Genomic DNA, 22586 nt, shown 5'->3' on the forward strand with positions numbered 1-22586 from the left:
CACCCTGCTCCTGCATCTCAGGGGGCTGGCAGCAGCTCCAGGGCTGCCAAGAGCTGTCAGTGACAGCTGCTGGGTCCCCAGAGGGAGATCCTGCCAGTGCCACCGCCGTGGGAAGAGCGGAGACGTCACGGCAGGGCCCGGCCAGGAGAACCCGGTTTATCCAGGCTGAGTTTTTCTGGATCTGTGTGTGGGAGGCTTCCTGCTGGAGCCTGAGGAGCTGTCAGCGTTGCCTTTTTGTGACAATGGTGTGGGGGAAAGCTGTGCAGGAGAAGGCTCGAGAGCGAAGAGATGGTTTAAAATACTTCTCCTTCACACCACGCTGAACGAGCCCTGCTTTGCCTTCGTAGAGGTTCTGATCACCTGGTTTGTAAAGAGAGGGATGGGTGGTGTGCTACAGAGAATTCTTGTACGCCAATCCTGCAGGAAGTAATTTGACGCAACTTAAAATCCCCGTAACAAACCAATATTTTTCCAAACAGCTCTTGTAGGTGTTTTTTCGTAGGCCCATCCACTGAAGGTAAAAGGAATAGTTTAGGAATGGAGTCACCTGTCAACCACCGAGAAGTTTTTTGCATTGGCAACTCGTTATATTTGGGTTGAAAAAAATGTCCTGATTGCTTTTGAATCAAAAGAATTCACCTTGAACTCCTGGATGTGCCATGGAAATAATTTCAGTATGTTATTTAATCAGAGAAAAATTAAATCAACCTTTTTTTGGTTCATTTTTTGTTTTTTTTTAACTTGTGTAACTAGCTGGACTATACTGGCAAGATACCTTGCAATAGTTCAAGGTTGTTGCATGTGTAACTGATAATTTTTCATGAATAATTAATGTGTGTACTTACTATAAGTGGTGGGGAAACCAGCTATCACAACCACACTGAACTTAGTTTGGGAAAATGTTGGGAGGCATCTTTGCATAAATAACCTTGCTTGGCAGTGCTGTCACCATAGTTTGCTGGTCTTTTGGAAGACCTTAATAGAGGAAATGCATGAATTTGTAGGTGGAACTTTGTCAGAAAAGCAGTTCAAGCACAGCTGTATGACCAGAGAGGTGTTAAACGCTCTCTCAGATCCAGGATGTTTGGATGCACTTGTGCCCACCCCTGAAGAAAGGTATATGAATAAAATAAAAAGCAGAAGCGTTAAAGCTTTGTGAGAAATGCTGGGGATGCTGCTCATTCTCTGAATTCCCAGTGAGATGCTCATGCTGTGGCTGGGATCTGCCTGCCTGGCAAGCTTCTGTAATCTGTGCTTTTATAGCTTTTTTCCTGTGAGAGGCAGTTTAGCTGAGCTGCAGGTCAGCCCTTGGCAGGCCTTGCCCATGGATGTGACCTTTCCACTGCAGGATGCATGCTCTGATACCCAGAAAAATGAAATGGGAACGCAATTTTGTCTTTTTGGGAAGCGAACGTACTGCTTTCTCTGGTGCTTGAGGGAGATTTCTCTTGGATTAAGTTATTTTCCTGTGTGCATCACCTGAGAATGTTCCTGGCTATGAAGGAGCAGAAAGAAACACAGAAAAGAAAATTCCTGTTGTTTTTGAATACCTGAAAAAGCACGAGCACAAGCCCAGGTCCCTGCTGGCAGGGCCCATGCAGTGGGAATCGCAGATGGCCGTGAGAGCTCGTGCTGGAATGTTGAGCACAGCAAGAGTTGAAACCTCTCCCTTTGCATTACTGAAAAGGTTAAGAGCCTCACTTACACACTTTGGGGTTAAATTAAGGCTGATTCAGCTTTCTTACGTTAAGCCTTGCAGCTCTGCAGGCTTTTGAGATGTGGCCAAGTTCAGCACCCGAGCACATGCTGAACTGTAGTGTTAAACTCAGTGCAGTCCTTTTTACCAGAAGAATGTTGCAGGAATTTTCTTTCCTGTGCACACTGCAGCTTTCCTTTGTTGCAGTGTCATAAATGTATTTACAGTAAACCACAGCTAACCCAAATTTTCAATACATAATTGGTTGGGTTTTTTTCTTTGGGATGGGACCTGAGTGATGTATTGCTCAGCAAATCTTTGACGCTTCTGAAGAAATGTACTTTGATCAGCATCATTCAGGGAGGGTAACTTCTTTCCTCCTCATTAATTCTCTCTTAAACGTGGATTTTAATGAAAAACCTTGAAAAATGCTTTTGGCTTTTTTTCCTTTTGCCTTAATTCGGTCACTTATATTCTGCACAGACTAGAATAGCACTGTGGGGGGAGCACTTAAATAGGGAGAAGATGTTTGTCATCTGTCACCCTCTGAAATTAAACATTTGATATCGAGATATTGCCTTAGAAATAACTTAAAAAAATTTACATGCAGAGAAAAGTACATGGTGGGGGAAGCTGCAGAACCAGTTATTGCATAACACTGTGTTAAATCCTCTGTCACTGAGCAGCCTTTAAAAATATTTCTCCATGAATAAATTAAAAAAATACATTCATACAATACACATTTCTATGACTGCTTCTGTGGATTTTTGTTTTAACGAAATCACAGAGAGGAGGCTGAGATTTCCAGAGCTGCTGCAGAGATTTCTAATTAGAAATGGATATCAAGTTTTGTTCGGTGCTTTAGAAATTCCTGTAGTATATATGCATATATTAAGAACAGAATGGGGCCATGTTCACTGGAAAGTTGAGGAATTAAAGCTCAGCAGTACCAGTGGCAAGTGGTACAGGAAGGGAGTTGGGAGAAATATTTGCTATTTCATTATGGCCACAGTGGAAGGAGTATTTGGACCCTGGCACGATCCTTCTGCTTTGTGGGGAGGTGTTGAAGGGTTATAAATGAGATGAAACAGCTTCTCCACAGCCTTGGGATAATGGAACTGTTCCTGGCTGCTGAGTTTAAGAGCACTGAGGGAGAATGATGGACTCCTTCTTCCCAGAGCCAGTTTCATTTCAAAATGCTGCCTAAAAGCAAATACCTGCTGGTGGCTCTGCTCACTAAACCTATCACTTACTGGGACAAGTGAGCAATTTGTATTTTTTTGGCTAAATCAAGTTCTTTGCTCGTCCCCTTTGAGGACCCTCTTCCATGTTCCTGGAGGCTCAGAGGCACTGCCATTCCTAAAGCAGGCACAGAAATCCCATTTCCTTGGACTCTGAGGACAGGAATGAGGGATCACTACCTGGGAATGCTGAAAAAGTGGCATTTTGCTAGTTCTTGACTTGTGCTTACAGATAAAGGAAAATATGTGTTTTTTCCTAAAAATCCCCCTGTTTTTCAAACATGCTTTATGTTTTCTCAGATTTTATGAGATTATTTGGTTTTGAATCAGTTTTTATGGGGTGTTTATTGCACAGCCTAAAACTGTCCAAAAGCGTTATTGGATCCTTGAACTGATCTCTGGGAGAAAACATTCACGTATCTATATTGGATACAGCTGTAAAGCTCGGTAACATCATAGAGGTATTATGTGAGGATTCTTCTGGCCCAGAGGATCTCCTAGAATCAGGAAGTCAAATTATTAAACAAATTGGTAGTAACTGTATTTTATGAAGTGCTGGTAAAACCAAACTGTGAAGGAGTTTGCAGGTAAGCTGGGTCATAATTGTGTCATATTCTTTGACATTCAAGTTCTGCTACAAATTCAGCCCCATTTGTTAGAAATAAAAGGTAATATTTAGAAAATATATGTCTAATATGACCAGGGGTAAGCTATTACTGTGCCTTTTGCGCTACTGAATTTTCTTATGACCAAAACAATTTCAGAAGAACAAAAGTTCCATCTCCTGGGATATGAGCAGTGTGCAGGCAAATGAAGGCTGGACATCAGTCAGAGCCTTTTGAAACACATAGCTTTGATTCCAGCACTCAAAATCTTAAATCCCTGTTTCATTATTTATTTTGAACCTGAATACCTCTAGGGAACAAAAAGTTTATTGTCTGAAAGACATTTTTTTCCCTGTTTTAAATCTATTATAGATGGCCTTAGGATAAAATAAATAAACCAACATGTCTTAAGCCACTAACCATACCAAAGACAGTTCAGATCAACATCTAAATCACACTGTACATAAAGACATTTGTACTAAATTTGTCTGGATCTATTGTATGATTTTGGTAGAGTTGCTAATTCACGTATTTTTTGTTAAAGTAAAGAATAGTTATTTTATGAAATACACGAGGATTGAAGTCAGTGATGTTTCTTAGGTGGTGAATCCTTTTTTTTTTATCATTTAAACTCTGCACCTCTAAATAAAGACAAGGTAAAGAAATAAAGAATAAAGACATGGTAAAGAAATACAGAAAGAGGGGAAAACCCCACCCAACCCCAGCCCCAAATCTTCAAAATTTGTTGCCCCTTTCCTCCATCAGAGTAACACTTTCATTGACCAAACCTCCCCAGAGAAAGCACATTGTGATGTGTCAGTCAGGACTCCTGTGTGACAGAGGCACTGCCAGATGCGCTGGGACATTGCACAGGAACATTTTTATCTTCAGCTCTGCTGTTCTCCCATTCCCACCAGCTCAGGTCACTGATGGAGGGAGGGCATCAATCACCTCAGGTCTGCAAACAGATCACATGGGATGATTTTAAATAACATCCAGAACTTTGATGACCAAGCAGAAAAATCGTGTTGTCTGTTTGGTGCCTACAACCCTTTTCTAGCTCCAAGAGTGACTCAAGGCGCCTGGGATGTCACTTTTATTTTAAGGTCAGTAAGTTTGATAGAAGAAACACCAGGTTTGCGTGTTTCAAAGTCTAAGTGCTGTGGGGCAGTGTTTTCAGCTCCCATTTCCAGTGACAATTTGACTGAGAGTCAGAAGAGCCTCTTTAGAGGAGCCTCTTTGACTCATTTGATAGAACAAGGGAAGCCATCCCTTGCTGATTTTCAGCTTGGTGCCCGATGAGAGCCGACAGTGGATGTGGCACAGCCACTGAGAGGCTTTGCTGCCTGTCTGTCTGACAAAAAGAGCTGCCATGGTGCCTGTCAGGTTTGTTTTGTAGTGCTGAAATTACAGGTACCGAGATCCTGCGGAATTATATGGAGAATGTGATGCCTTTCACACTGGGAGCTAAACTTGGAATAATGCTGCACTTATGTAAGGTGGGAGCAGATGAAGGTGTAGTAGAGGTCTGTGCCACTATTGCAGGGGGGTTTAGGCGAAGACAAAGCCCTCAAAATGACCATTTAATTAAAAGGCAGTGATTTTTCCTCCTTCCACGCATCGTTTGTGATGCATTTTCTAAGTATCACTGTGGTTTCTCTCATGTTGTCCTCTCTCTGGCTTTTAAGTGTTGTGATTTCATTTCTCCACCAGCTTGAATTGCAGCTGGACGATTCATTATGGGCTCTTTGCTAATGCCATGCTCATTCCATCTTCAAATGTTAGTAAACTTTGCCCTGGGATGCCAGAGCCAAGCGGAGAAGGGTTTTGAAGTCTGCACAGGATGGAAGCATGGCCAGCAGGACAACTTTTCCTCCTGGAGATGTCCTAGCACAGCTGACTTTTATATATCCCTGCTTCACCCAAAGCTCTGCCAGCTTTTATATTAACAAAAGTCCTATGCTTGATTCAAAATCTCCATCCATGCTAATTTCCTTAAATTTTTTTTTTTTTTTTTTGTTTATCTTGAGAAATGTACTTGAGGCAGCAGCACTTGAGGACATTTAGAAAGTAGAAAGAAATTCAGAGTTGATTCAGCAGTGAACATGTCAGTGGGATTTGTTGTAAATCAAAAACCACAAAAAAACCTGACCAAGCTACGGTTTAAATTTTGGCTTTGTTCGGTGTCATGCCAAATACCGATGCTCACTAATATTTAACAAAATCATAAAGATTGTATGGTGATCATTCTTAATATTTATAAAAAATGTGTTGATAAATGACAATTTTCAGCTGTATCCTCATGAATTTGTGCATCAGGATAATTTCTCATCCCAGCCTTTGCAAATCCAGTCTCAGGTATCTTTTGTGAGTAGAATAGTTTGGGTTGGAAGGGGCCTTTAACATCCCCCAGTTCCAGCCTCCTTCCATGGGCAGGGACACCTTCTTTGTCCACTGGCTGAAAAGGTGTAAATCAAATAAAGGAAATAATGGAAAAATCTTAACTATCCAACTGCAAGGGTGCACATACTGAGTAGTGGAAAATCCTGCAAGTGGAAAAGCTCTTTTTTAAGTGTTGGAATAATTGCATGTTGCTTGAAACACGCCTAGAACAGTTTAAACAGTTATTAAAGAGTGTTGCCAGATTTTATCACTGCAGTCATGCATATAGATCAGTGATCCCTGCGCAGCACTGCGAAATGTGTGAATGAGGTGCACTTGCTAAAAATAACCCTACTGAGTGCTGCTCCTAATTGCCGCGGAATCCTGGGGAAATGATACCATTTCAGCAGCACAAAATTGACTTTAAAACGTTTAACTGCAGCGTTACTTGTGGGTTTTTAAGAGATGATAAAACATTTGCTGGACCTTGGTCAGCAGCATTTAAAAAATAAAGCAAGCAATCAGTGTCAGATTCAACCTGGAGCCGTTGTGGTTCCGTTCTTGTCTCACTCATAAGAAGTGGTGATGAGTTCTGGTTGTGTGGAAACTCCTGGTAGGGCTGCAGCTCTGGGCTGGGAGAGCCTGGAATGGCTCTGTCTCACCTTGTAAACCACTTCAGCAGCCCCACATACAAAGAGAAGTATCCGTGAATTTGTTTTTAAGGTAAATAAAAAGCTCTCAGGTTGTTTAACAGCAGCTGAGCATCCCAGAGCTGACTTGACAGACAGAAAAATGATCCTTTAATTTCCCTCCCCTTTTAGAAGTTGTAATATTTAATCAAGTTTCTCCCATGTCCTTATACACCAAAGAGAATCTGTTTTCCTAGGAGATGGGTTTGTTGGTGAAGAGCTCGCCATTGCCACCTCTGTGACTCTTCCAGATTTTTGGATATTGGATAAATGGGAACTCATCTATTTTGTTATAATTCCATTTTCATTTTGGGAAGGTGAACTCTTTCCCTCATCAAAGGCAGTCTTAAAAATCAATAAGATCCTTTTCTTTCTAGCAAATTCTTTGATTATCCTTTTCTTTATGGTTATTAATATTTTTATTTTATTTATTTTTAGGCAAGTGACTGATTTGCAGGCATACTGAATTTCTGCTTGAGCAGGAGTTTAAGCTATTTAGGGAAATGAATGAAGGTTTTTATTTAACTATAAATTTTGTATGGCTTTAATTTTTTTCACGAGTGACTGGCTTTCTTACATCAAACTTCTTCACAGGGAATTTTACAGCAATATGCAGTACCTTTGACAGCCATAATTTTCTAAAACTCTGGGAAATCTAGATGAAAGAATAAATAAATATTGATCTGGCTGAGGTTTAAGTAATCCCTGATTAAAGTAAAAATGCATTTTAAAGGTAGCATTGATTATTCCTGGACTCCAGTTTTGTTATCATTCCCAGGCTGAAAATGTTGAGTGTTTCTAGAGTCAGAAAAAAATATTGAGAGTATTGATGAGACATCTACTTTAATTTATCACCCCAGTGTTTGAGCACTTTTATGTTATCCTCTGAATTTATACTCAAAATCAATCTCACAGAAGTGGGACAACTTTACAGCTGAGGCAAAGGGAGGTAGGAGGTTTGAGGACACACCTGTACTGCTGGGCACAAACAGATTTTACAGCCAAGAGTGGGTGCTGGAACACCCAGGTGTGGTCAGGACAGTGGTCAGGACAGTGTTCCCATCCCTGACTGCATCGAGTCCTGCTGCGAGTCCCCTTCTCATCCATTTAATTGACTTTGCACCATCTCCATCCTCTCTGGTAGAGATGTTCTGACTTGCTGTACTCCAAAGCCATTTGGGTGTTTCCCCTTGCCGTGTCACCTCGTTTGCTGTTGGATTCCTGGAGTTCCTGCTGATTTTTGGGATTGGTATCCAACAGAGGGATTACATTGTCAGCTCCTGGAGAAGAGAGACTTGCTTTTTGTTCAGCTCCAGCACTGTGTGTGCAATTCAGAGTGTTTTTGCGTGTTCCCACAATGGGAAATCTCTGGAATAAATGTGCTAAAGAGATGTTGGTAGCCCAGGTGGTGGAACAAGATGTTTGGCTTGGAACTCCTGCAAGTACTTCTGTCAGCTTAGGATGGGAGAGAGATATTTTTATCACTTGTAGTGCTTACATGACACTTCAATCAAGTGGGTTAGGCTGCGGTTTTTCGTTTTTTTTTTTTTTTTTTTTGCCAGATTTCAATTTAATTCATGATGTGTCACCTCCCTAACTCAGCTTTGGCTCTCAAAGGACTTGTGTTGTCCTTTTAATTTCTGGCCTAGCCGTTGCGCAGCGGAACCCGGAGACTCCAGGAATTACTTTTTGGCTCTCAGTAGCACAGCGTCCGTTCTGTTTGTGCATCCCTCCGTGATGTTTTGAAGTGCTTTGAGGAGTTGAGGACAGAAATTGCTGTTGAATCTCTGTGTCCTGAAGCTCCTGGAGGACCGGCACTGCTGTGTTCCTGCATAAATCTGCTGTTCAGGAGACATTCCCCAGGCAGCACAAGGGGCTGTGTTTAACTGATTGCTTGGCAAGTTATGTCTTGACAAATGTGCTGCACACAGGATTCTGTCTCTGCTGACTTAAAATCACCCCCAGAAGGGGTTGAAGTAGATTCTTTGTCGAAAATTTCATCCTGGCATTAGATTTGTGACACCTGTGTACTTGTCCTGATGTAATTCTTGGAAGAGATGGTTGTTTTCATCTTCAAAAGGAAGGGAGGAAAACTTCCACGTGCCCTGATTCATGCAAGTATTTATTTAGTAAACATTTTCCGGTCAAGATATTTGATGCTGAGAAAAATTGAGGTTATCAGTTCTGTCGAATACTTGTAGACCTGAGTGCTAGTACAAAATAATTATAAGTGGCAACAAGTATAATAGCTTTTGTGTGCATCGGTCATTTGATTTTTCTGGAATTAGGTAATTAGTTCTGTTGGAAGATGTGTAATATTTTATTTTTGAAGGTGCATTAGGCTTCATTTTTTAAAGAGTCACTTTTAAATTTTCTGTTACGCAATAACACAGAAGAGATGAGCTCAATTTTAGTAATTGTGCAATAAACCTATTTGGATTTAAACAAAACCTGCTACTTTTCAATGACTGAACTGCCTTTGTCTTTGATTTTACATTCATTATACCCATAATAATTAAAATTTACAAAATATAAACTGTTTTTTTCTTTGTTTTTATCAGGTCTTTCATGCTGTGGCACAAAGATCTCATCGCCTGGTGTGCTATGTTCATGGTGAGCCTGATTTCCTCCTGTTGTCCACGTTGTCATTCCAGGCATTATTATATCAAGGGGATTTCATGTTATTTTGGTGATCAATCATTTGAAATGTTCATAAACACATGGACATGAGTTTAGTCTTTTTATCTCAATTAGTGACAAATCTCCAGTTTTCTACAACATCTGGTGCAAAATGAGTTTTAAGAACCTGTGAAGGATCTGAAAATGGCCTTCAAGTTTCAGTGGTCATGGTCAAAACTGCAGATAAGGCAGGAAGGGGCCAATTTTGTAGTTTGAAGTAATCAGTGGCATCAGAATTCAGAATTCAATGACAGGTCCCCATGTGAGGAGATCTACAAACAGCAACACAAAACGCCCAGCCTGGGTCCAGCGAATCCCATTCGGCCCTGGCTCCAAATCCTCAGGCTCTTTAGCTATGCTAAGGAATTCTCTGTGGCTGCCAACTTTTTGGCACTTCTTAAAATAACTCAGTTAAATATATTTCATAAACTCATTTTGTATAGGCAAAAGAAGCCCCTGTGCTGCTCCTCAGCAGCACATGTTCCTTCTCTTTTCCTTCTCCTCCAAATATTAGCAAATGACTCCTTTTATAGTCATCTGAAAATAAACCAGCTTTTGGGATAAGGCCTCAGATTTATCAGACGGTTTCCTACTGTGTTCTGCCTTTTTTTTTTTTTTTTTTTTTTTTTTTTAAAGGAGTTATGTACCAAACACCTTCTGTATTTCTGGGTTTACTGATACATATTTTTAAGCTAGTTATTTTCCCTCATGCTTCTAAGTAGAAGCAGCTAATCCTCATGTGCTTCCGGTGTTCTTTTTTTCTTTTCTTCTGCCCCATTTTACTTATTTATTTATTTATTTATTTATTTAGTTATTTATTTATTTATTTATTAAATCTATTTTTATTTTTCCTCCTAAGTTCTCCCTTACCTGCCTCAGGATGTTTGAGCTGCTTGATGACCTCCACCTCTGAGAGCAGAAGTTAATAAACAGCATTCCCTCTCTGATGGGATTAGGGATGTCAGAGGAGTGGCCAAGGCTTTAAGAGACATGAATTTTTGATCTCCTTCCCTAGTTCAGTGGAGTCAGCCATGGGAACTCTGCCTGATTAAGCTGTTGGGGTAATCAATAGACACATTCAACTGAGCTTCCTGGCATTTCTGAGAGCCATAAATGTGCTGCAGCTTCCTGGAGGAAAGATTTTCCTATCAATCCTAGGATATCCATTGGTGTTTCAATCACCATCTCCACTCCCAGGGGAATCCTTTGCCTTGCAGGGTCTCCAGCAGCCCCTGGTGAAAGGTTCCGGGCAGCTCTGAGGTCCTGACAAGGACAAGCCCTTGCTCAGTTGCACATCACATTTAATTGCTCAGTGCTCTGCAATGGGAGACGATGCAAGAAAAAAGCTTAGCATCTGTCAGGTCTTTTAATGCCAATATTTCTTTATTTCCTTTTTTTAATTTTTTTTTTTTTTTTTTGGTGCTGTTTTCCATACTTTTCTGACATTCTAGCAGCTTTTCCATGTAATGCGTGGCTTTTTCCCCCACAGTGTGTTGGACAACCTGCTGATATTTGGAGCAGTTCTGCAGGAGCTTGCTGGAGGTTTAGAAAGGCAGTAAGGATCTTAGCACTGATTCTGAATTTAATTAATCTGGGAGCCCCAGAGAGACAGTTAATGGCTCCATTAATAACTTCACTTCCTCATCTTCTCAAGTTTAAAATATTAGACCGGTATTTTGAGGTAGGATAGGAGTGTCCTTCATTTTGGGGTGCATCTAGCAGAGATCCCCTGCAAGCTCTGCAGATGTTCTGTGAAGCACAGCTTCCTAATTTTTCTAGCCACAGTTACTGCAGAAGGCCCTAAGTTTGGCATTGCTCAGCTAAAATATTTTTTACAACAAATACAATAAACCATTGTCATCTCAAGAGCTTACAGTTAAATTTTACTAACGGAAATTGCTTTTGAGTCAGGCAAGTCTGACCCTGTTATTGTTTGTGTTTTAAAAATACATTTTATCGAGGTTAGCACAAACCCCCAGACAAATCAAATGATAACATTTTGTGATTTTGATGGAAAAAAACCCCATTTTATTATGTTCAGTCTTTCTGTAATGATATCAAGAGGGAGAAAATTATGATTAAAACAACATATTAAAAATTCTGTCCACAAAATAATTTGTGAAAAGGGATTGCAATTCCAGCGGCAAGAAATCCTTATAGCCAGATAAAACTGCTTGGGCCTTCCTTTTGTTTCTAATTTATATTCACAATATTTAATGACGATGAAGTAGCAATCAGAGAGGTCAATTAAAGCTATCAGTACAATTGGTGTTAAATCAGTTACCAGACTATACTTTTGAAAATACTGCGGCAAGAGTTTTGTGATTGGATTCTATTGGCAGAGTTCTGTCCTGTGTGAAAAACTGGTGCAGAGAGAAATGGCTTTTCAGGGAATCGAGGGTAAGCCACACATCTACATCATAAACACACAGTAAATCTTTTATTACCCGACATACATTCACTCTAGGTGATGCGGAACTTTTCAAAATAGTTTTATCAGGTCACAGCTTGCAGTGTGGTTTAAAGCCACAGCACTCTCTTTGTGCAGTCCCTGGTTTCTCTGAAGATCCCATGGCACCCTGAATTGGAGCTGGCATTATCATTCCCCTCCTGGTGTGTGACTGATCTGATTAATGTGGTGTGGGGACTGTGATGGCTTTAACTCATTTGTCATCTTTTGTCTGCTGTAAATTTTTATTAGATTTTTCTTGTAGCGCGCATTTTATGTTGCTGAATACAGAAGGAATAAAGCATGGCTGAGGCAGGGAGTGGTTCCTCTGCTGCACATTCCCCTTGCTCTGTCCCTTCCTTGGACACCAGAAAGGCTTCTTGGAGCTCAGAATTGATCTTTAAGAAGTTCTGTGTATAAATAAGAGTTGTCAAACTTCTGCAGAGATGGGGCTTTGGATTGCAGGTGTTCATAATTAGATTAATTTACAAAGTAGATCAAGCCAATGAAGGAGGCATGGAAAACTGGTGGAGGGCTTATCAAATTAGCTAAGTAGAGCAATTAATCAGACAGGCCTTAACGGTTTGGTTTCTATTTTTTAATTATCCGCTGGAGCAGTTTGCTTTCAGCTTGCATTAAAGAAGGAATGGAGTGCGAGGCTGTGCCTGGGGAGACACTTCCCTGGTTGTCTCCTTGTCACCTCTGCATCTCAGGGGCTGTCAGTAACCTGGCACCACTCAGGGATCTGTTGGCATTCCCAAGGCACAGAGCAAGATCCAGTAAAACAAAATAATTTTTGAAAAATGTTGATCATTCTCTGTGAAAATACAAAAAAAACCCCAAAACAAAGTACCAACAGTGGGCATGAGATTTCATCTAAACCATAGCCTGAAAGGGATTAATAGGCAGCTCCTCAGGAGCTTCTGGTTGCAGTGTGGTAACAATTGTCCTGGAGGTATTTAAAAGCACCTCAGAATGATCATTTTAACAAGTTGTTTTCCAGTCAATTAATCCAGTTTGGGGAGTGTTACATCTATTGACACAATTTTTTTTTGTATTTTCTGACTCCATTTGTAAATGATCTGGGATTTTTAGATGGACTTTTCCTGCCTTTCACTGCAGGAATAAAGGGGTTCCATAAGATTGTCCCAAGAATATTTTTTCTCATTTAATTTCTCATTTAATTTAATTTAATTCAATAAACCTCTCTGGTAGCTGTCAGGTTTGGCCCTGAGAAATTGGCCTGAGGTCCCATAACGTTGACATGGAACAGAGGGCAGAGATTTCTCTCCAGACATGACCCTCCCACTTCCCTTTTCCTTCTCTTCAAGAGGTCAAATAATTTCTTTTCCCACATCCACAATGGATCCTAAAGAACGTTAGAAAATAGGCAAGAATGGAAATTAGCACTTTTTCCTCCAAAGCTGAAGAAAGATGATCTAATGAGAACACAGCCTTCCTTCAGACCACTCTAAACACTGAACTGCCTCTTGTGAAAAGGTTAAATATAGGTTTAAGATCATTCCTTGTGCCTTCCTTTAAGAACTACCCAAATGAACATTTTGGTACATTAGCTTTGGATGTTTGTATTTAGGAATCTTATCACAACTTAAAATGCTGCTGTAAAACTGTTTTTCTCCTCTCTGTCAGTCCTCAGCCATTTTATCTTAAATATCCAGAAATAAAAATCTTAACCAGGGTTATCAACATGGGTCAAGCTTTGAAATCCCTTTTAAACATTTTGAGTGATATTTTTCATGCTCTTAACTCTGAATACTTCAAACACCAAAATGTCCTGTGCTTAAGAGTTCTTTTGAAAACCGCAGAATCCTTGATCAGCTGAAGATTAAGAGGAGGTTGTTGGGTGACATATTTAAGATTTTTTAGTAGATTGATCATCGCGTTTGCCTTAGGAAGATAAAGGATAGACCTAAAAGCTGATGCCTGAGATGTGCGTAAGCTGCATTTTCTTTTATATCTCTGGAAAAGTAGTCTCTGATTTTTCTGATGAATTTCTGTCTCTTGCCTCAATTTTTGAATCACTGAAAAGAAGACAGCTTCTGTTTCAACCAATATGGGAAACTGCTATAAAGCCTGTAAATAGGAGTAATTAACGCCCACCTCCAATGTTTCCTTTTTCTTCTTGTTTAAATACAGGATTTCTAGGTCTAAAAGCATGTGGAAATAATTCAGACAACATCTATGTGCTTTCAACGTGCTTGAATCCAATCAGTTATTCCTTGGGAAGGCTGGAGAGCTGTGCTAAATGTGATCTAAATTACTCTGGAAGTGATATAAGTCCAGGAACTATTTCATGTGTTTATTTGGAGCCTCTGAACCAGTCCAAGATACCTGGATGTGACTGATAAATGGATCAATAGCAAGGAAGGAATGATGGATGAGTTGTAAAGCTAAGCACTGCTCCTGAAGAGCTTGTGCTTGTACAAAATGCTGAAGTGCAAGCTTGAGGAGGGTATTTTGCTTTGTGGAGGCTTGAATTAGTTTGTTATTTTATCACTCTATCAAACATTAATCTGACTGTTTCTCTTCTAAAATAGAGTCTTTGTGGGAAAATGTTTCTTTTGGTGTTGAGTTTTAAACCCACTAATAAGATGATCTTGGTTTACAAACCATAAATACTGGTGAGTTGTAAGCTCTGTTTCTGCATTCACAGTTTTTTTTTGGGGGGGGGCTGGTGGGGGTTTTCAGTTCTCTCTGTGAAAAATAAGCAGCATTTCTCAATGTGAGGCTGGAGCAGCTTCCACAGCTCTGAGGCTGCACACATCAGGCACCCTGACAGCGCAGTTAAACACCTGATGGGAAACGCCACTGAGAAATGAAGACGCAAGCTCAGAAATATCTGTTTTGTGTTTGTGATGGTTTCACTCCCGGTGACATCAGCACTTACAGCTCTGATCCAAGGGAGTGCCAAACCCTGGGCTGTGCTGGCTGAGGGGCAGAGCAGAGCAGAAGCAGTTCCCAGCAGGTTTTTGGGAGGGGGGGATGAGCGGAACAGAGCTCTCAGATGGAGCTGCGCTGTGTTGGTGCAGGTGTGGCCGCAGGGGCTGGTGCCTTGCAGGCAAGGAGCAGTGTCAGCTCAGAATCTGCCAGTGTGGAGCAATCAGAGGGCTCTCCTGCCTGTGAACCAACACAAGGCGTATCTGGACAACAGGCAGCTCTCAGCATGCTGAAGTGCTCTGGAACTATTGGGTTGCTCCAATTCTTCCCCCTGGACATCTGAGGCAGCTCACTGGCTGCTGTTCCACAGGGTACTGTAGCTTTCTGTTTGAAGGCAGATGGAGCCTGGTCATGAATCTGAAAGTACTTCTGCCCTTTGAATTTTTTTTTCCCCAATGATGTAATAAAATGTTTGAAATATCAGCTTGAAGAAAAGACTTGAGCGCCAGAGGAATAGGGAGAGAAATCATATTGTGCTATAATAATTACATTTATGATGTTCTTTTCATTTCATTGACTCTCTGTCCATGTTCCATTGGTAGCAAAGTTCTTCTACCATTCCAAGTAGTAAAGCTGGAATAGGGGTGATACATTCCTGGCAGTCAGGAGTTATAATCCTTCTGTCTCATTTCCCAAAGCACATAAGCCATTATTTGCAATTTTGTTTAATGCTTATAAGTTTGATATAACTGTTTATTATCCCATGGTTTCGTACTTGTTTTCACAATAGTTTGTGTATCACACAAAGGATATATTTTGCTCAGGATGCTTAATCAAGGTCATTGTTATTTTTGGTTTGGTCGGTAGGTTTTTTTCTTCCCCGTTATTTCTCTTGAGAAGTTTGATGTCATGTTGTAGTCAGTAAAAAGAAGGAAGAATAATATCCCCCTTTTTAACGGTCAGAGGTTCATGGCTTGAATATATCTATTTTAATTTATTTTTTAAACTTACTGTTTTCTATCAAGTAAGAATGCTTTTACATTTGCCTAAACACTGCATCAATATTTCCAGCAAAATAATTCTTTTCCTCAAATTTCCTATTTAATAAAATACAGCCTCTTTGAACTCCACAGACCTTGCCATCTGTTACTCAATTTTCACCCCATAAAATTTTGCTGACATCTGTTTAATCAAATATATTTTTATAGTTATGGAGAAATTTAGTTCAAACTTGGTATTATCCTGTTCCTATATGCCAAACAGAAAATATGAAAATAATGAACAGGAACTTATGGGAGAGGAGAGGGAAACATTAAAGTGGAGCCTCTTACCACTTAGGGCATGCCTCAGACCTGGAAGCAATGTTCCCAATGGTCCTGAGGATCTCCTCAGGCTGTGGAGCTCGGTGCTCCCTCAGCTCCTGCTTTCTCCAGCTTGGCCAAATCTGGGTGTCCCTATGGCTGGAGTTTTGGAGCAGCTTGGGTTTGGAAGGCCAAGACTAAGCTGATCAAGTTTTACCAGCCTGCTTACATTCCATGCCCTCGCTGTCCCCATCCTTGTGCTTTCTTCCTTTATCCCAGGAGGTGTTGGGACTCCTCTCCGGAGCAGGCAGGACACCCCTGTGTCAATTTAAGAGAGTCCCACAGGGAGGAGAGGCAGATGCTCATCTTGGATACATCTCTGTGGATTGTGCTCTCTGGATTCATTGTTTTCCCATCAAATATTGCTGTGTTGAGGTTTGTGGGTGCTGTCACCATCCCTGGAAGGGATGTTGTTGTTGTTAGTGAGTCCTTCCTTTCAGGCTGGTTTTCCGAAGGAAACGCGGCATCTGCAATTCCTGCTGTTAATCTGTTTGTTTGGTTTTCTGTCAGGTTTGATTAGGAGATTTCCACCAGGATTGTGCTCTTTCCATCTCCTGTGTGGCATTCAAAATGAACATCTTTTAAAAACAATAATTCATAACATTTGATAACCCCACAACAGTCTCTGTTCCTGTTGGTTATCACCACTTTTTGTCAGTTCTCTTGGACTGTATTTTGTCAGTTCTCTTGGTTTGTTAGGGTACAATATGTTGTACCACATATCCTGGATTTTGGAGAAGCCTCTGTTGTGGCTTTTCTCTTGTTTATTTTCTCTGTTGCTGTTGGGATTGGTGTTTAGACAACTTCCAGAATGATTGAGCTGTTTACTGCAGATTCATATTGTTTTGCTTGGAAAATGAACTGATATTTACAACAGAGTAATAAATTTCGAATATTGGTTTTTAATTGAATCTGCAGCAGAATATGCTGATTAACTTGAATTTAATGACGAAGAGCAATGCTTTTTGAATTTTTCATGGAAATCCTATTATCTGCACATGTAGTATTTATTCAGTTGAAATTATCTCATATTTTAAAAGAGTATTTTGTTTCCTTTCACAAAGAAGGAAGTCAAGTTGTTATTGTTGATTTTACTGATTAGGTGGAAAAAAATCAATTGAGATGAAGCATGAGTATAATTTTGTAATACTTGGAGCCCTTCCCTAGTTCTTTATCCTCCAAGATGCTATTTATCTACATTGAAGTTTTCTTTATTCAGGGTCGTTTATTAACGTATGCTTGAAAGAAAAACATCTGGAAGCATTCTTTGGTTTGTTTAAAACCTTCAGTTTATTTGGAAGGAAAACTTCTCAGACGGTCTTTCCAAAGCCCTGAGAGCAAAGCGAAAGCAAAGCTGAGATGCCAATGTTTATTTCTTTGGGGTTTTCTGATGGCAGATTACACGGGGGGAGTTTGTTTTCTGGCCATTTTGCAGATTGTTTATGGTAATGAACATACTGTATAAGTTTAAACACAAATTATAAGCAGATGAGGTTTTGGCTGGATGTTAAAATTTAAACACGCTCTTTGTTTTGCGGCTGACAAAATTAGATTGCCCTCGTATTTGCTTCTAATGAGATCAGTGTGTTAAAGGAAACCAGCCTCTCTCTTAGCTTGATCTGTGCATGCTGCTCCTTCAGAAAATATAAACGGAGGCAACTGGATTGATATTGGGTGCTTTTGTTGCTGTGAGTGTTTGGGAGGGCTCGAAATGCAAACCCTGCAGTGCAGCAGTGCTTTTCAGCCTCGGACGAGTATTTGAGTGTGGGATCACCTGACAGCCCCACACAGGCTCTGCTGTACGTCAGGGAGACAAATTCTCCGGATTTTTTTTTTTTTTTTCCCCTCTCTATCTTTTGCTGAGATTTATAAACAAATAAATTAAACTGAACCACTGTAGGAAAATCTGCTGAGCATCAGGTATAAACTCAGGCTTCCAACAAAGAACCAGAGGAATAGCATTCCCCTCTCTCCTGTCCCCAGGCACTTGGGAGGGTCCTGAAATGTTTCTCCTGTGACAGAATTTGTGGGTACAGGATTCCTGAGGTGCAGCTGATCACTGTCACCCTCAGCAGATCCCTGCTGCCAGTCATGGAGGGAGAGCTGGGATGTGCTGCATTGCAGGTGCAGGAATTCGGTTCTGCTCCAGTTCTGCTCTGCTCTGACTCTGGCTCACCCCAATTTTCCCCTTGTTCTGTTCTACTCCACTTGTTGCCCTACCCTGGTTCCAGTTCTTCTGTTCTGCTTATGATCACAAAGAAATCTTGGTGTTTTACCATGCTGGGGAATCACAAGGAAAAGCAGCTGATTTTTTTAAATATTTTTAATTTTTTTAATTATTATTTTTTAACTTGACAATAGAAGCAGCTGTCCTGTAGAAACTTTTAGAGAGTCAAGCACTGCAGCAATCCATGGGTAGGAGAAGTCCAGGCAGAATAAGGAGCCCCTGGCACCATCCCTTGTCTGGGTGACACGCAGCAGGACCAGGTGTTTATTCAGTGTTCCATGGTGGAACTCTTGAAGATTATTTTAGGACAAGGCTCGTGCTACAGAGGACTTTTTAATGTGGTTTGAGGTGGCCATACACGGAATGTCACCAATCCTTGTGTTTCCAAAATGCCAGCTGAGCAGCATAAGTAGATAAAGGAAAACCAGGATATTTTAATAATAAACACTTGGATTTATTTTAGGATAGTTTGAGGGAGATGGCAAAGAAGCAGAAGGAACACCATGATCCAGCAATCCTGACTGTAAAAACTTTTAGCTTAGAAAGATAAATTCCCATTTCCTTAAGAACACAAGCTATCACAATGAGAGGATAAGATATATCATGAATTAAAACCTAATTAGAAATTAGAAATAAAGTGGGGGAATTAAATGGCCTATTACTAATGCTGCAGAAGTGCTTTTAGGATGCCCTGGGGATCAAGGCTTTAATGATGATTTGTTAGTGAATTGCTGAATTTAAGAAAAAAACTTCAAGTTTCACTGGGAATCTCTTCCTACCACTGCAGCATTTTCCCTGGAACAGTGTATTTTCAAGGTTTTTGTTTTCAGATATTCAAAACAGACATTTTAATAACTGTTTTTGTAATTTAACTCATTATTCCTGCTTTTGATCTTGGCCAATTTTTAAACACGCCCTCTGCATTTTGTATTCATGTAACCTATTTGTTTATTAAAGCCTATTTCCCCTTTTTGTTTGTTTGTTTTTTCCCCTTAAATTGAGAACCTGTTTTTAGACTTGGTGATCTTGGGGTTAAAAATGTGTAACCATCTGCTTCCCTTGGCATCCATGCAGTGAAGGGATATAGTCAGTGCCGTACAGTGATGAGGGAAGTAAATTACTGTGAGAAATTGTTTCCTGGGTGCTACTGCCACTACAGCTTCATTTCATTCTGCTTGTTGCTTTGCCGTGACATCAGCAATCTCATCCTGGGCTTTAGTTTGGCTTGAACTTCATGAGGCAGAGGGAAAGAGCCTTGCACTGACGGACAGATCCCACCTTGCTGAAATGGTGAAATGCTGACCCTGCACTGCACAAATGTTTCTGTGACACAGCTGAGCCCAAAAGTGGCAGTCGGCAGTCTGTAACTTCCTTAGGAGGCTCATGGAACTTTTTTTTTTTTTTTTTTAAGGAAAACAATGGTAATACAATGCCAGAATTGTTGGCTAACAGAAATATATTCTCTTCCCTTCCCCTCTGCAAAGTCTAAAAACAAAATCAGGGTCTGGATTTCCATGCTCCATGGTTTGCCAGGTTCTGAAAGTGTCTTTGAATGGTGCCTCCAGCTTAAAAACTGTTGGAGTGAGTCCAGGGAAGCCATGATGTTGATAAGGGGGCTGGAGCATCTCCCCTAAGGAGATAGGCTGGGAGAGTTGGGGCTCTTCAGCCTGGAGAAGAGAAGGTTGTGCAGAAACCTCACAGCACTTTCCAGGGTCTGAAGGGGCTCCAGAGAACCAGAGAGGGGCTCTTTGTCAAGAACTGGAGTAACAGGGCAGGGAGTAATGGGTGCAAACTGAAAGAGGGAAAATTTAGGATGAAATTCTTCCCTGTGAGGCCCTGGCACTGGGTGCTTGGAGAAGCTGTGGCTGCCCTGGAATCCCTGGAAGTGTCCAAGGCCTGGCTGGATGGGGCTTGGAGCACCCTGGGATGGTGTAAGGTGTCCCTGCCCATGGTAAGGGTGGGACTGGATGGTTTAAAGATCCCTTCCAACCCAAACCATTCCATGATTCCCAATGGCAAGAGGAGCTCTGAGCACGGTTGTTTCCTCCTGGCTCTCTGTTGATTGTCAGAGGTCCATGCTCAGGTGTTAGTGGGGTGAGCCCCATGGGGTGGCTGAACCCTGTGGTCATGCAGCCTCCCCATGGAATAAATCAGGCATGGCTCTCTTGTGCTGCACCAACTTTGGAGTACTAAAAAACTTGGAGAAGATAATGGCTTATCTGCAGGAAGAAAATAGCATTTAGTACTGGTTTTACTCAAGTTAGCAAATCTCACCTCAAAATGGCACGTTGACCCTGTTGCATTTGCTTTGTGGGACTGTTTGAAGAACCAAATGAAAAACTAGGTAGCAAAAATGTAGAGAGAGAATAACAAAGATAAGAGAAGAAATAACAAAAAACCCCCTGTCTTTGGACTTGGTCTATTTCTAAAATATATAAATTTGCAGAACGGTCTCACTTTTTTTATTTTGTTTAATTTTCCACCCCAACTTTGGCCACAACTTTTTGTCAGATTTGATGCAAATCACAGGAGAGTTTAAAATACAAGAATTATTTTCAGATGAGTTAACTTTTATGGAAAGATATTTCCAATTTTTATGTTTCATGGCGGATTTTAAAATTTCATGTTAAAAGTGAAGTTTAAAATATATGCAAAAATATTAAGTGTCCTTTTTCTTTCTAAAGTTAATCCAAGGTAAAGTTAATGGAAGGTATTCACTTTACACTTAGGTGTAGAAGAGAACGGGAACAGTTTTATTTTTTTCTATAAGTAGTAACTTCATGGGATTATAATGTCATATTTCTTGATAATACATAAGTGCTTTTACTCCTACATGTACTTTCACAGAATGTAAATTTAGTGAGTCACAGTCAAAGTACAAAGGCGTTGGGAGTTGGAAAGATTATTTTGCTTTATGCAGCAGAAACCATTATTTGGTATCAAGCCTCCAAACTTTTAAATCATCAAAGTTACAAAAGTCTTGCAGTAATTATAGTAAATACAGTGAATAAGCTACTCAGTTGATACCTAAATTTAGCTTATGTGGAGAATTAATAGACATTTTTGTTTTACATTTGTAGAATAATTTTAATTAGAAGCAATTAAGTAAAATTCCATTACTCCAAAGTAAATTGCTGCTTTCCAGATTTCTTTAAATCTCCTTATATTCCATTAGTATGTGAAAGCTCCCAGTAATTAAAGTTTGACTTGTTTATATTCCATCAGAAGAGCTAGAGAGGAGTTCAGGGAACCTTTCCATTCGAAAGGGTTTTACCAGATAGCAGACTGCTCTGATTCCTTTTATTTGGAGCATTTTTGCTCCTGCTACTCTTGGAGCCAGGAGAGAGAATTAAATGGACATCTGATAAAGCTCTTTTTCCAGATCTCTAATTATGTTTTTGATGGTGGCATTGTCCTGGTGTTTTATGCTTCTGATATTTCAGCTGGAGCAAATATCTGAACCAAAAAAAAAAGCCCCTTGACGTGTCTGCACGGAAAAGGTCCCTGCTGAAATTTTTACAGCATGGTTACAGCACTGCCTAGGTTATGTCCCACATTAAATCCTTTTCCATTACCATTTCAGCAGCTTGCTTTTGCCATAAATACTTGTAGGAACAGCCCAGGGACAAAGCAGTCCCTCCAAAGGCTCTTCATGTGCCTTGTGACTCAGCCACAGATCCTTGACAGGACTTTGTCAGGATTTTGTTCCGGAATAGCATCCATGCATATGAACAATGAACATAAAATAGTAGGTGGAATACTTGGAATTCATTTTTATGGCCCGAATGATTGGGAAAAAACGAACTGGTTCTCCAAGAGCTGTGGAGAGGAGGAGGCAACTCCTGCTGCCAGGAGTAATTACATCTCCACCAGGTCCTCGCCTGTCACACGGGGAAGGGAGCTGGCCCAAATGTGTTGGCCACCACTTGTAGGAGTGCAAGGAAATGTTGTTTTGGCACCTCTTTAATTGCATTTTCCTCTCGCCTAGTGGGGATTGGCAAACCAGCTTGTACATAGCAGGCCTTGAGATGTGCAACAGCATTCAATGCATGCTTCAACTTCTTTTTTGGATAAGTTCTCAAGATTTTATAGACAAAAATTAGGTTTTTCATGTGAAGAAATCTGGGTTTTTTCTAATGGAATTATTGCTGCCATGCTGTCTTCTCCATCCTGAGGCAGCAGACAAAATCAAATATATGTTCTTTTCAAAATACTCTCTGCAGATGCCTGCATAGACCAGTAGTGGTGTTAAGAGAGGGAGATCCAGCATGGAAAATGAATATTGTAAGTGTGATTGTAAATATCATTAAGTTGGATTTAAAATTATATTTTCAAAATCATTATTATTGTTTTTTTTTG

The 22586-nt window shown here is 40.4% G+C and overlaps 1 protein-coding gene across 4 annotated transcripts in view; it reads left to right on the top strand.

Annotated features, from left to right (window-relative positions):
- The window catches only part of ATP2B2 (ATPase plasma membrane Ca2+ transporting 2), a 393065-nt gene that overhangs the window by 100017 nt on the left and 270462 nt on the right, over nt 1-22586 (top strand). For all 4 annotated transcript variants that reach the window (XM_040076442.2, XM_058422233.1, XM_058422234.1 and 1 more), the window contains exon 2: nt 9175-9226. The gene's annotated coding sequence lies outside the window, so the exon portion shown is untranslated. The remainder of the gene's footprint in view (nt 1-9174; nt 9227-22586) is intronic.

This window comes from Hirundo rustica, chromosome 12 (assembly GCF_015227805.2).
Source record: "Hirundo rustica isolate bHirRus1 chromosome 12, bHirRus1.pri.v3, whole genome shotgun sequence".
NCBI lineage: Eukaryota > Metazoa > Chordata > Aves > Passeriformes > Hirundinidae > Hirundo > Hirundo rustica.